Here is a 13,485-nt window from a genome sequence, read left to right as displayed (position 1 = left end):
TTAGAAGGTGGAAGGTTTATGCACAAATCCTCTTGAGAGGGTTTCTGGATGAAACCATTACACCGCAGAAGGATTCTCCTTAGAACCTCTCACGCGGGTTCTGGGTGGAACCTTTCACAGATGGTTCTGGGTATAAGCTTTCATGTTGGGCTCTAGGTAGAACCCTCTGAAAGGGTTTCAGATGGATCCTTTATAGAAGGTTACCAGGAACCAAAAAGGGTTACAGGACGAGCCGAAGAACCATTTATGGTTCTAGTTAGAACGTTTTACCTCCAAGAGTGTAAATATGAAGACGTAAGAACATGACAGTTACCACAACATAACGTGCAGGTATAAGTACAATAGACAGTAGTATAACTATGACATATAGAGTACAGACAGTATAAATATCATCTCATGTGGTTTTTAATGTAAAATTTGACTTTGACATTGTTTTTATTATCACAATCAGACCACTAGATGGAGATAAAGACCTGAGGATCACGCAGAGCAGCTGATAGAAGAGACACACACACACACACACACACACACACACACACACACACACACACACACACACACACACACACACACACACACACACGTGTCCAGTAAACATGAGTAGATATTTTGATACTGTAATATGAACCCCTCCGTCTCTACTCACCATCTGCCACACACACACACACACACACACACACACACACACACACACACACACACACACACACACACACACTTTTCATTTTTCCATCCCTTGTCTCCAGTTCCCTCCTTCTGTCTCTCCTCACCCGTCTCACTTTCTCTGTCTGTCTCACACACACACACACACACACACACACACCTAACCTGCCTGACACAGTAGCATCTGGCATCTTTATGCTGTTGCCTCCCTCCTGACACACACACACACACACACACACACACACACACACACACACACACACACACACACACTGACAGCTTTCCCTCTCATATAATTCTTCCACTGCAGCAGCGCGTCGTCCTCTAAACTCCGCTGGTTCACGTCTCTCAGACTCTCAGGTGATACGCCTGGTTAATAATAAACATTTAAAAGAAGTATATACAGCTCATGTTTGCAAAATTATTTAAATATTCAAAATAGTAAATTGATCAGAATATATTCAGCTTTGTCCAGTTCACTCCTGAATAAAACAAACTACAGAAAAACTACATATTTTTATTTCTTTCACAATTGAAACTATTGTTTTGTAATTTCTTTTCTTATAGAAAGCTGAAGTTTAAGGTTTTTTTTTTATCCATGAAACAGTTTAGATAAGAGGGAACGTTGCCTTTAAAGATAAAAATACTGACGGATAAGTAGATTATAAAGAAGCTCCATAACATCTGATGGAGGCTGATTACATTTTAAGGAAATCACTGTTATGTGCAGTCTAAATAAATAACATTTTTTGCAGATAATTTTGGAAGACGAGTCGATAGACTCTTGGCTAAGTCCCGCCCCTCCAACGCAAACTGGCCAATAATAGCGTAGCATCGTCCAGCTCTGACCGGGGTCCAAAGCAGACGTCCGCTTCTGCCGAGTGAAGCCGATGCTTCATGTGTTAAAGCTGCATTCTCTCTAGTGTCCACCAGGGGGCGACTCCTCTGGTTGTATAGAAGTCTATGAGAAAATGACTCTACTTCTCTCTTGATTTATTACCTCAGTAAACATTGTAAACATGAGTTTATGGTCTCAATCTCTAGTTTCAAGTCTTCTTCAATACAGCATGATGTTCATTTAGTAAATGATGGTCCATTTAGAGTCACACAGACCATAAAGCAGGGGATGCTTTAGGGGAGGGGCTACACAGTGATTGACAGGTCTCTACCAGTCCACAAACCAATGAGGGTGACTACGTCCACTTCTTATAGTCTAAACTTCAAAACATATCAAAGATGAAACGTCACACGGTGCTTGATTGTGAACATTTCTATCACATCTCGTCAAGTACCAGACGTCACCTCTGGACGTGAAGTTAGCGTCACACATCATCTGTCGCTGTGGCGACCTTTGACCCGAAAATTAAGATGAAATCCTGATGTCGACATCTGTCGGCCCTCTCGGGGGAAAATCCAACATGGAAGCGGTGCGCATTGGATCCTGGCGTTTCTACAAAATGAAGCAAAGGAAGACGTGCAGCGTGACGAGGAAGGGGACATGATGTGGAAAAAAGAGAGAATTCTCACACACACGCACACGCACACACACACACACACACACACACACACACACACACACACACACACACACACACACACACACACACACACACACACAGAGTGAGTGCTGATGAAGGATACGCTGGAAAAAGCTGCAGAGAACAGAGCAGGTGGAAACCATTAACCGCTGCATGGAAAGTCAAATAGCGTGTGTGTGTGTGTGTGTGTGTGTGTGTGTGTAACAATCACAGGAAACCATTTAAAGCCACCGCCGAGTTATCACCTGAGACTCTCTGTGCACCCAAATTTCACTAAACTCCACCCGCCTGCTCCACCATTTTAGCTCGAAACAAACACCCGTTTCATCTTTTTTTCACATAAAAAAAAATAATTTTAAATTTAATATCTTCGTTTTGTTAAAAGAAGAGTTTTTGCAGCGTGTTAATCTCATTATCTTGATTAATGCGACCGAAGTGAATGTCAGCTGTTGGTTTAAACTTAATTTGGAGCAAAGATTATGGAAATAAGAGAAGCAGGAAGCTGAATTAAGACGCCGTCCCGTCTCGTTTCTTGGAGTCTTTTTTTTTTTTCTGAATGTGTCACACAGATCCAGATGAAATCTAAAAGTTTTGATGGATTAATGTCGAGTGCGCAGAAAATGTATACAGGATGTTTCCTGTCTCCATTTTAATGACTTACTTCTGCTTTTTCATCTGACAACCTTCCTCATGCGGTCTTTGTTTCCGATGGATGTCGGACAACCGGAGGTGAGAAACTGTCGAGAGGTTATTTCGAGGCATAGTTCACCCCAAAGACAATATAAATTGTATTAAAATCTCTCAATGGTCCCAGAAAAAGCTCCTGAAAATTGGAGGCAAATCAGTGCAAACAGACTTTGACGGCGTCCGAACAGAAGACGACAAAAACGAAGACGAATATTTATCATAAAATCCATTTTCCAGCATTATCCAAGTGTCTTGTATCCAAACACGACTATTTGTGTTTCATCAATCGTGTCTGAGTCTAAACATTAACACGACTAAAGGTTTGTTTTTCTCTTGAACCATGGAAGAACCTCCTAATGCTGATATTTGACATCATTTGAATATCTTCGCCTGATACTGGATCCAAATTTGAACTTTAAGAAACATGTAAAAAACAAAACAATAGATGCTTAAAACCACAAAGAACAACTTGGAACATTTTTGACATATTCTCTCTGCACGTAGCCAAGATATTTATGCATGTTATGATCTTTTCCCTTCTATCTTATTATTGTCTTATAATGTGAGCAGCTGTAACTCTATTGGCAGTTTTTTAAAGCAAACTCAAAAAGCATCCCCTGCTTTATGGTCTGTTTGACTCTAAATGGACCATCATTTACTAAATGAACATCATGCTGTGTTGAAGAAGACTTGAAACTAGAGATTGAGACCATAAACTCATGTTTACAATGTTTACTGAGGTAATAAATCAAGAGAGAAGTAGAGTCATTTTCTCATAGACTTCTATACAACCAGAGGAGTCGTCCCCTGGTGGACGCTAGAGAGAATGCAGCTTTAAGACACTTTAACATTGACTTCACTCTACAGAACCGGAGGTTGCCGCTGTGTGGGACTTTGTATTTGACGAATCGATGACAAATTACGGACATTTGAGCATAAAAGATGAGTTGATAAATGAAAAAAATTGAGTAATCCAGTGTGTGACTGCAGTGAACTTCTTTGTAAATATTTATAAGAAAACCGTTTTGTATGTTGAGATTGCATCTTTTTCTTCCGTCTCAGTGATGGATGACCTTCTCAGTCGGAGTCACTTCCTGTGCCGTTGGGGAGTCATTAAGGCCGAGCTTGATATTTTAAAACATTTCTCTGATTTGTGTCGTATCAGCAGTCGGACTGAACGACTTGGAGAAGGTGAAGTGGATTAGGAAGCAGCGCGGTGTTTCCTGGCTGCTTAATGGGAGATAATGGAGGTCTGATTGTAACGATGTGAAAACCAAAAGAAAGCTGATGACGGAGATCGTATCTGCTGGGAAAAACCAGACCAATGCGCTCTCCTTCTCCATTTCTTTCTTCTTTCTTGTTTCTATTCCATTCTTTTTCTTTCTTTCTTTCTTCTCCTTTCTTTGTCTCTTTTTGTCTTTCTTTCTTTATTATTTCTCTTTTTTGCTACTGCTTCCTCATCCTTCCCTCCTCCTGATATTTCTCTCCTCTTCCACTTTTATTTTTTTCAGTTTTATTTGTCTTTCTTTCGAAATTTCAAATATCTTTTTTCTTTTCTTAGTTTCATGTATTTGTGATTTAATCTCTTCTTTCTCTATTCCTTTTCTTTCTCTTCTCCTTCGTGCCTCTTTCTTTCTCTACTGATTTAGTTCATTCTCGATCTTTTGTCATCTGTTGTCATTTTGTCTTTCTCCTCCTCGTCTGTCATCACTCCCTCTTTTTAGTCTTCCTCATCCACCCCCCCGTTTCCACTTCTTCTCCTCCACTTCATCCCTCCATCCCTGCAGTATGAGTGAGTGCAGAGGAGCCTCGCTGGCTAGCCACCTGCTTCAAGCACGACTCTATTTCACACACACACACACACACGATGAAGATGAAGATGATGTAGGTGCACAGGTCAGTTCTAACTTGACTCGTCTCTTCTCTGATGTGTAACACTGATTTCCTTCCAGGCCCAGATGTTGAACACACGACCGGCTCTCCGTCTGTGCTCCGATCACAGCGGATCAATAACTCGGGACAAGTTTCCTGGAGTTTGTACAAAACCTCTGCCTCATCAGATCGGCAGATCGTTCACAGATGTGTCTGATTGATGTTATATCGTAATCATGTGAGCATCGGTCCACCACGTTGGTTCAGACTGGAATATTTCAACAGCTACAACGATTAACTTTAAACGAACATTCATGTTCCCCAGAGGAAGAATCCTACTGACTCTGTTGAGGTCTAAATATCTATTTCGTTCAATACTTTGGTTTCCTTTCCTTCCCATTCCTTTCTCTCTTTCTTCCTTCCTCATTCCCTCCATCTGCTCTTCCTTTTTTCCAAAGCGAAAACCTACATAACCATGAGCGTTAGCATGCTAACGTAACATAACATCGTAACATAACATCGTAACATAACATCGTAACATTGTAACGTAACATCGTAACCAACGTAACGTAACATAACAAACCATAACAACATACAATTACAACATAAACTAATGCAACATTAGTTTATGTTTTTACTAATGTAAAAATCATAACAATGTAATGTAACGTAACAGAGTAACGTAACAGAGTAACGTAACAGAGTAACGTAACAGAGTAACGTAACAACGTAGCGTAACAACGTAGCGTAACAACGTAGCGTAACAACGTAACGTAAAATAAACATACAATTACAACATAAACTAATGCAACAATGTAATGTAAAAATCATAACAATGTAACGTTATAATGTAAATTAACGTAACAGAGTAACGTAACAGAGTAACGTAACAGAGTAACGTAACAAAGTAACGTAACAAAGTAGCGTAACAGAGTAACTTAACAGAGTAACGTAACAGAGTATGCCAACATTTTTGTTGTGATAACAGCTTGTTTTAAACTGCCCAAGAGAAGCCAAAGACTCCGTTTAAGGAGGTACAAAGTTATTCCTCTTCTTCCCCTGTGATTACATATTCATCCCGGGATAGCTACCCAGTACATTTTTTATTAATACCCCGTACACAGATACACTGTAATTTGCAGGTTTCATGTCCCGTCCAAACACAGAGAGCATGATTTAGTCTTCTGGAAAAGGAGGAGAAAAGAGGATGAAAGGAAGGAGGTGAAAAGAAAAGAGAGAACATAAATGAAGGCACTTGATAACACAAAGTCCTCTTTTATCTTATGCAACAGGCAGGGTTAGGAAAATGAGACCAGTGTTTTTTGTCTGAGAGGGCAAAGCAGAAAAAGGGATTTGTCTCCAAATGCAGCTGTGGCAACAGGCTGTGTGTGTGTGTGTGTGTGTGTGTGTGTGTGTGTGTGTGTGTGTGTGTGTGTGTGGTTGAATGAGATATTGAAACAGAGACATCCTCGTGTCTGTTCTTCACTGATGAGAGCTGAAAATAGGATTTGTCTTTGAAACAGAAGAGGACGGCTGTAAGCCAGTTAGGACGACTGAAGAGCCCATTTCACACCGAGGAAATGGAAGTCGGTGTGAAACGTTTGTTGGAGGGTATCGCTTTGACAATTACAGTGATTAAAAGGTAGAGATTTCACACTGTGGTTTCTCCACGCTGTTAGCAGAGACCCCCCCCCCCCCCAAAAAAGAAAAAAACCCTCCAGTGTGTGAAATGTGGGAACGATGGTCTCAACAGTGGTGGAAGAAGTATTCAGAACTTTGACTTGAGTAAAAGTACTAATACCACACTTCCGAAGGACAACTTCATCCTTCAGTTTTATCACAAACATTCAACAAATGTACAACGTACGATATTTACCTCTGAGATGTAGTGGAGGAGAAGGAGAAAGTAGCATAACATGGAAATACCGTAAAGTATGACGACCTCAAATGTAAAAGTTACTTCGAGGAACTTTCATGTTGTCTTGGTTCTGTTGGTCCCTGTGGACTGAAGTGGTCGTGTTCATGAGCACCAGAGTCTCTTTAGAAAAGCTCTCATGTTACTGCAGCAGGTCTGACAGTCTGCTCCTCTCAGTCCTGGTTCTGGTTCTCCCGTTGCCTCCCTTCCCTCCAGCGGGTCCAGCAATACGTCCTGGGTCTCCAGCAGCGTGGTGTCGGTGTTGACTCCCAGAGAGGAGGAGGAGGAGGAGGAGACGCTGCTGCTGCCGGGAGCTGAGCTCTCCTCCTCCCTCCGGAGTTCCGGATCTGGGTCTGTCCACGGTGGACCGGTCTCTACTGGAGTCTGAGCTGAAGGAGGTTCTGGTGAACCTGCATGAGTTCATCTGGTTTCACCAGAATCCGACCCGGTGGCTCCGATGACGAGCATCAAGAACAACTCTATAGAAACAGACCATCTTCTCTCTGATGGTCTCTTTACTGATGGAGGTCTGATAGAGGACCAGGTCTACACTGAGACTGATTCAGGACCAGTTAGAAGTTCCTCACAGTAACTTTAAATACAATACTTCAGTAATAGTACTTAAAGACGAAGTCTGCAAATCAAACACAGGAAACGAAGGATGAGCTTTTAAAGTGATTAAAACACAGAAACACTGACACAAATTACACGACTGACCTTAAATTTAAATTAAAAAAATCCTGGATTGAAGTAAGTGTGTGTGTGTGTGTGTGTGTGTGTGTGTGTGTGTGAAGGGTGGCGTTAAAAGGATTGGAGTAGATCTCATTATTACAGTGGAAGGGTTTAATCATAGCTTTCCACTTGGTTAGTTCTCCGTCTCTCTCATCTTATTAGACGCAGAGACACAGACGCTCTAAATGCACTCCTCCGTTCATCCTCCGTTCATCCTCCGTTCATCCTCCGCTCTCTACTTCCATCCTTTTTTTATGTCGTCGGTCTTCATTTCACTTTTTTTATTTTGTAATATTACTTTTTTTTTTTTAAATCTTTTTCTGAACATGTTTGTTAATCTCTGTTTCTTTCCTTCTTTCCTTTCTTTTTAGTTTCTTTTCTTTCTTTTTTCTATTTCTCTCTGTCAGTTTGCCTTTTCTCTTTTTATTTGTTGACTTTCTTTCTTTCTTTCCTTTTTTAAATCTTTGCAATTCTCTATAACATTCTTTCTTTCTTTCTCCATCTTTTTCCTGTTTCTTACTTTATTTCTGTTTATTTCATTTTCTGAGAATGTTTGCCATCCTCTCACTTTCTTTCCTTTTTTTTGACTTTTTCTGAAAATTTAGCTTTTTTCTGTAACATTGTTTTTTTCCTTTTTTTAAAGTCATATCTGTTTCTCTCTTTTTTCTGTTTCTTTGTGTTCTTTCTTTCTTTGAACATGTTTTCCATCATCTGTAACTTTCTACTCTTCTTACTTTCTCTTTCAGTAAACCTTTGCTCTCAGCATATCTTTCTTTCTAGATTGTATTTTGCTTCCTGGAAGTGTTTCCCTCTTCTCTCTAAATGTCTAACTCGGTCGCTGAATTGTTCACGTAGAAAATGAATTGTCTTCCATTCTCCTCTTCCCTCTTTCTCTTCCTTTGTCTAAATGTCTGATATCTATATATGGACCTGTGAATGGGCTCATATGTGAAGTTCATATAAATAAACGTATCATATCAGAGGTTCACTTTTAGAGTTGGCCTCCTTATGAAGCGAGTCTCACATTAATGTGGAATTAAATATCTCGCGAAACATTTTTCATCCTTTTTATTTTATTTCAAAGATACAAACATCTGTACCTTCTCCCTTTCTCGTTTTATTCATTTATTTTGTATGTTTTCTTCTCATTTATTTCCTTCCTTTGTGTTGTCACTCTTTTCTATCTCTTTTCTTCCGTCCTCGATTGTTCCCCGTTAATCGTTAACATTGATCAGCCGCCTTTAATCTCACTTCTCTCTGCTCTTCTTCCCTCTTTCTCTTCTCTCTCCTTTTCTCACATAATTGTACTTGTGTTTTCCGAGTGAAGGAATTCCCCCGATCTTTCCGTCCGTTCCTCCCTCTCTTCCATGTCTAATCATTTACACACTTTCCAGTTAGATTGGTTGAGCGGAGGTGGAATATATGAGCCGTGTTAACTGGCAGCTCTCTAAAGAAAAAACAAAAAAAAAGCATTCCTCTTTGTGTCAGGAACAAAGAAACCTTCTTTAAATTGTTTGTCTGTTTTACATTCATCATCTGTCACATCTGGGTCCGTCCTTGGAGACATCTGCCTTCACCCGTTTCAAAAACTGGCCCGTGAGGCATTCAAGTGCCAATGAATCATTAACATGTTAAAGTGACAAAGAGGAGCGTGCATGTGCAGCAGGACGTAGCACCATATAGTGTCCCACAGATGGCCAGCAGGGGGCCTCAGTGAGATCTATGACGTTAAAATGCTAGTATTTAAAAAAATATTTTAAAATTTTAAAATGGAAAAATTTACTCATGAATCATCATCCTACATTTATTAGAAAAACAAGCATCTGTTTTGAGTATCTCGCTTGACAAATACCATCGAGGTGAATCAGGCGCCTGGTGAGCACGAAAGTCTTTACCATAAATATTAAAACTGATCGCTGACTTGTAGCCAAAAGGTGAATTAATTCAATGCAAAAAAATGTTTTCAGGGTTCATTGAAGTCAAATCCTTTAAAGCTACTATCAGGAACTTTCATGTTGTGTTGGTTCTGTCGCCCCCTGTGGACTAAAGCTGTAGTGTCTCTGAGCACCAGAGTCTCTTTAGAAAACCTCTCATGTTACTGCAGCAGGTCTGACAGTCTGCTCCTCTCAGTCCTGGTTCTGGTTCTCCCGTGCCTCCTGCTGCTGCCGGGAGCTGAGCTCTTCTCCTCCCTCCGGAGCTCCGACTGCAGGTCCAAGGCTGCAGAGAAGCCGGATCTGGGCCTGTCCACGGTGGACCGGTGTCTGCTGGAGGATCTGGGTCCGTCCACGGTGGACCGGTCTCTGCTGGAGGATCTGGCTCTGACTACTTTGAGTTTACTAGACACCAAAAGTGATGACTGTAATATTTGAAGCGAGTATTTATGAAACCGCCGGCGTGCATCACAAGTCTGTCAGAAAACCTTTTTACTTAATGAAGTCGGGAACACCACAGCGGTGGTTTTGTTTCGTGGACTATTTGCAAACGTTGAAAATAACAACCCCACATGAAGGCACCATGACAATCTCATCTATTTAAGTAACATTTACATAAATAAAGCTTCAACATAAGAGAAGATGAAGCTTTATTGATCCTCAGAGGGGATACAGTCCGTCTGCACAAATAAATAAATAAATACACATAAATAGAGAAAGTAAAAAATCAATAGTAAAAGAAATATAAACTAAAATAAGAATCGCCAGACTAATGTATAACGTGTGTACTCTGTTTGACTGTTAATATAGAAACATAGTCGAAATCTAATACATAAAATGTAATTTAACAGTATTACATATTAACATAATATAGTGTAATAAATGTAATAAAATAAATTATATATTATAAATATAATATAAATATATATTTATATATATTATATATATATTATATATATATTTAAACTATTCTTTTGCAGTCAATTGTGAAATCTTAGTTTTTAAGGTGGATTTACTGCACCGTGATGGATATTTAGGATGAACACTGTAGCTCAAACATAATTAAATTAGCTGATTTATCGACAAAGAACACAAGAAAACTTAAAGTAATATGACAGCCAATCAGCAACAAGGTGAGGAAATTTCAATAAAATTAGAATTTAGATGAACTTTTAAGTATTTTTCGCTTTGTTCAGCATCGTGTCACTTTCAGCTTCGCGTGTGATTATTATTAAAGATGCAAAGTGTGTGTGTGTTAGTGTGTGTCTCTCTGTGTGTGTGTGTGTGTGTGTGTGTCTTAATGACGCCGCTGCTGAGTCAGCAAAAAACGGCACGCAGCGGGAAGAAGATGAAAGATGGAGAGTCGGAGGGGTGATGGAGGAGAGAGAAAGGAAGAGGGGGAAGAGGAGAGAGAAGGAAAAGGATGAGAGGGGAGAACAAAAAAAAGAAATAACAATAGAATAGATGGAGAATGTGATGAGAGATAAAAACCTTTGATGAAAAAAATTGAGTGAAAAATGAAGATTTAAGGTGAAGAATTTGCTCATTTTTGTGTTTTTGCTGCAAAAAATGGCACGTTTCATGCTTGAGTGTGTTTTTGTGTGTGTGTGTGTGTGTGTGTGTGTGTGCCAGGCTCATGCCAGCCGGTGTGTGTGTGTGTGTGTGTGTAAACAATAGAGTTGATTAGGCGTTGCGTGGCAGTGACAGCGCTGAGGGGAGATGATTAATGATTCTCTGTTTAATGTGATTAGTCCATTAATACCTCCTGTGATGGCTCCGACCGGCTAACACTGGGGAAAGGTCAGCACGCACACACACACACACGCACGCACACACATACACACACACACACACACACACACACACTCGCACACACTTCTGTAATGAATCATTAAGGAGGTCAAAGATAGCAGTGCTGTTGGTTCCTGTTAATTTTTCTCAGTTTAAAGGCGCTAAATTCGACTTTCAGAGCTTCTCTGTGTAAGTCAATGTAGTGTCCCCAAGAGTCATAACATCTGTGTGTTAGAAATCCTGTTAACGTCGAAGTGTTTAGCATTTTATTTCCAGCTATACTCTTGGTTTTAGTAAGTATTTGCATGAAGGAAGTCACTAAGGAGGTGCCTGACGATGCAGTACCCCGAATGGCCACTAGATGCTGAACCTCAAAGTAAATTAGCTCCATAAATCTATCGAATAAGTCTGTTGATATTAAAATAAATCAAAATAGACTGACTCAGTCCCCACATGCACCGTCCTGCTGCCCCAAATCCTCGCTATACAATTAATCCGCTGCTGAAAGTAGTCCCCAAAAAAAATGCTCCATTTATTCCTGCCTGAGTAACAAATGTTAACCAGCTGTTCTATCACATTACTAACCCTTTATTCAAGTTATATAAATATGTGTGAGCTGTTTTTAGCTTGGAGACAAAGCCAGAGCAGCTGTTTCCAGTATTTGTGCTAAGCTAAGCTAACAGGCTGCTGGCTGTAGCTTCACATTTAACAGAGAGACGTGAAACTTGTGTCGACCCTTAAATAAAGCGAAGAAGCACATTTTTGGCTGCGGAAAACGACAATTTTTCAAACAATTTCAGTTATTTTTTGTTGTTGCATCATATATGTTGACTCACAACCCTGTTTGGACTTTAACATAAATGAACCACTTTCACCTCCTTCTGTCAGTTAGAAGAGTTCACATTCCTCCAGGTGAGGTTCCAGCTTTCGCATCGAGAGAATCCCCCTTCTTTGGAAATCAAGTGATTTTTTCTCCTCTCTGGCAGGTTTGAGGAGGAAACACAGCCGCCGTGCCAGTCGTGTCTCCCTGGAGATCAATGTGTTTACCACCAGAGACACACAGCAGCAGAGCTGGAGGTTTAGCATCAAGCTGCTTTATTAGCCTCGCTGCAGCTCTGTGTGTCTTTAGAGCCGTGTGTCGATTTCTTTGTGTGTTCAAGGAGTAAAAAAGTGTGTTTATCGCACAGGTTTTGACTGTCGAACTGATCAACTGTGAAGCTGATCAATAGTTAACATTGTATTGGTGTGTGTGTGTGTGTGTGTGTGTGTGAGTGTTAATCTAACCAGTATAGTTAATATGTTGTTCTCATACTCTATTAGCCACTGTTGACAGCTGATGATTGATCTTCTCATCATTTTTCTCTCCAACACCCTGCAGTGACTGTGTGTGTGTGTGTGTGTGTGTGTGTGTGTGTGTGTGTGTGTGTGTGTCTGTGTGTGTGTGTGTTTAAACCTGACATGTCTGTTTTTTTCATTGTGCAATGAGGTTGTTTTGTTTTAGTTTCATGCTGTTAAAGCTACAACAGGGACGCAGTTAGCATAAGCGTTAGCATTGCAAATATATATATATATATATATATTTTTATATATATTTATATATAAGAGAGAGAGAGAGAGAGAGAGTTTTCATACATTTAAAACATCCGGTGCATGATGCTGTGTTTGTAATGCGTCCTTCGGCGGCCATATTGAGCAACACCCACACATTATACACAGAACGCAACGCGATACAATGTGTCAAAAATAATGACAAATATCAGATAACAGTGGAGGAACCACAGATAACCATAACAAGAACTCGTGTTCATGGAAAGGTGAAGCACCACTTCTTACTTTGAGTGGTTGTATAGAAGTCTATGAGAAAATGACTCTACTTCTCTCTTGATTTATTACCTCAGTAAACATTGTAAACATGAGTTTATGGTCTCAATCTCTAGTTTCAAGTCTTCTTCAATACAGCATGATGTTCATTTAGAGTCAAACAGACCATAAAGCAGGGGATGCTTTAGGGGCGGGGCTACACAGTGATTGACAGGTCTCTACCAGAGACGTATACGGAGCTCCTCAGTCCAAATATGGTCACTTCTGTGGTTGTAAAAATCCAAGATGGCGGCGGCCAAAATGGCAAACTCCAGCCTTCAAAACATCAGTCTACAGATGACTACGTCCACTTCTTTTTAAGTCGGTAATAAGTGAGCGTGCAGAGGTTTTCAGCTTCTGTCATATACAACTATGTTCTAGTCCATTAAATCTGTCACTTTTAATTGTACTTTTGATGGACTGTAGTAGTAAATATGAGAACATCGTCCTCTCCGTATTTAAAAATAATGACTTTTAATTCTGTTTCCTTTTCTTT

This window comes from Pholis gunnellus (genome assembly GCF_910591455.1).
Source record: "Pholis gunnellus genome assembly, chromosome: 23".
Taxonomy (NCBI): domain Eukaryota; kingdom Metazoa; phylum Chordata; class Actinopteri; order Perciformes; family Pholidae; genus Pholis; species Pholis gunnellus.
This window is presented reverse-complemented; position numbering follows the sequence as displayed.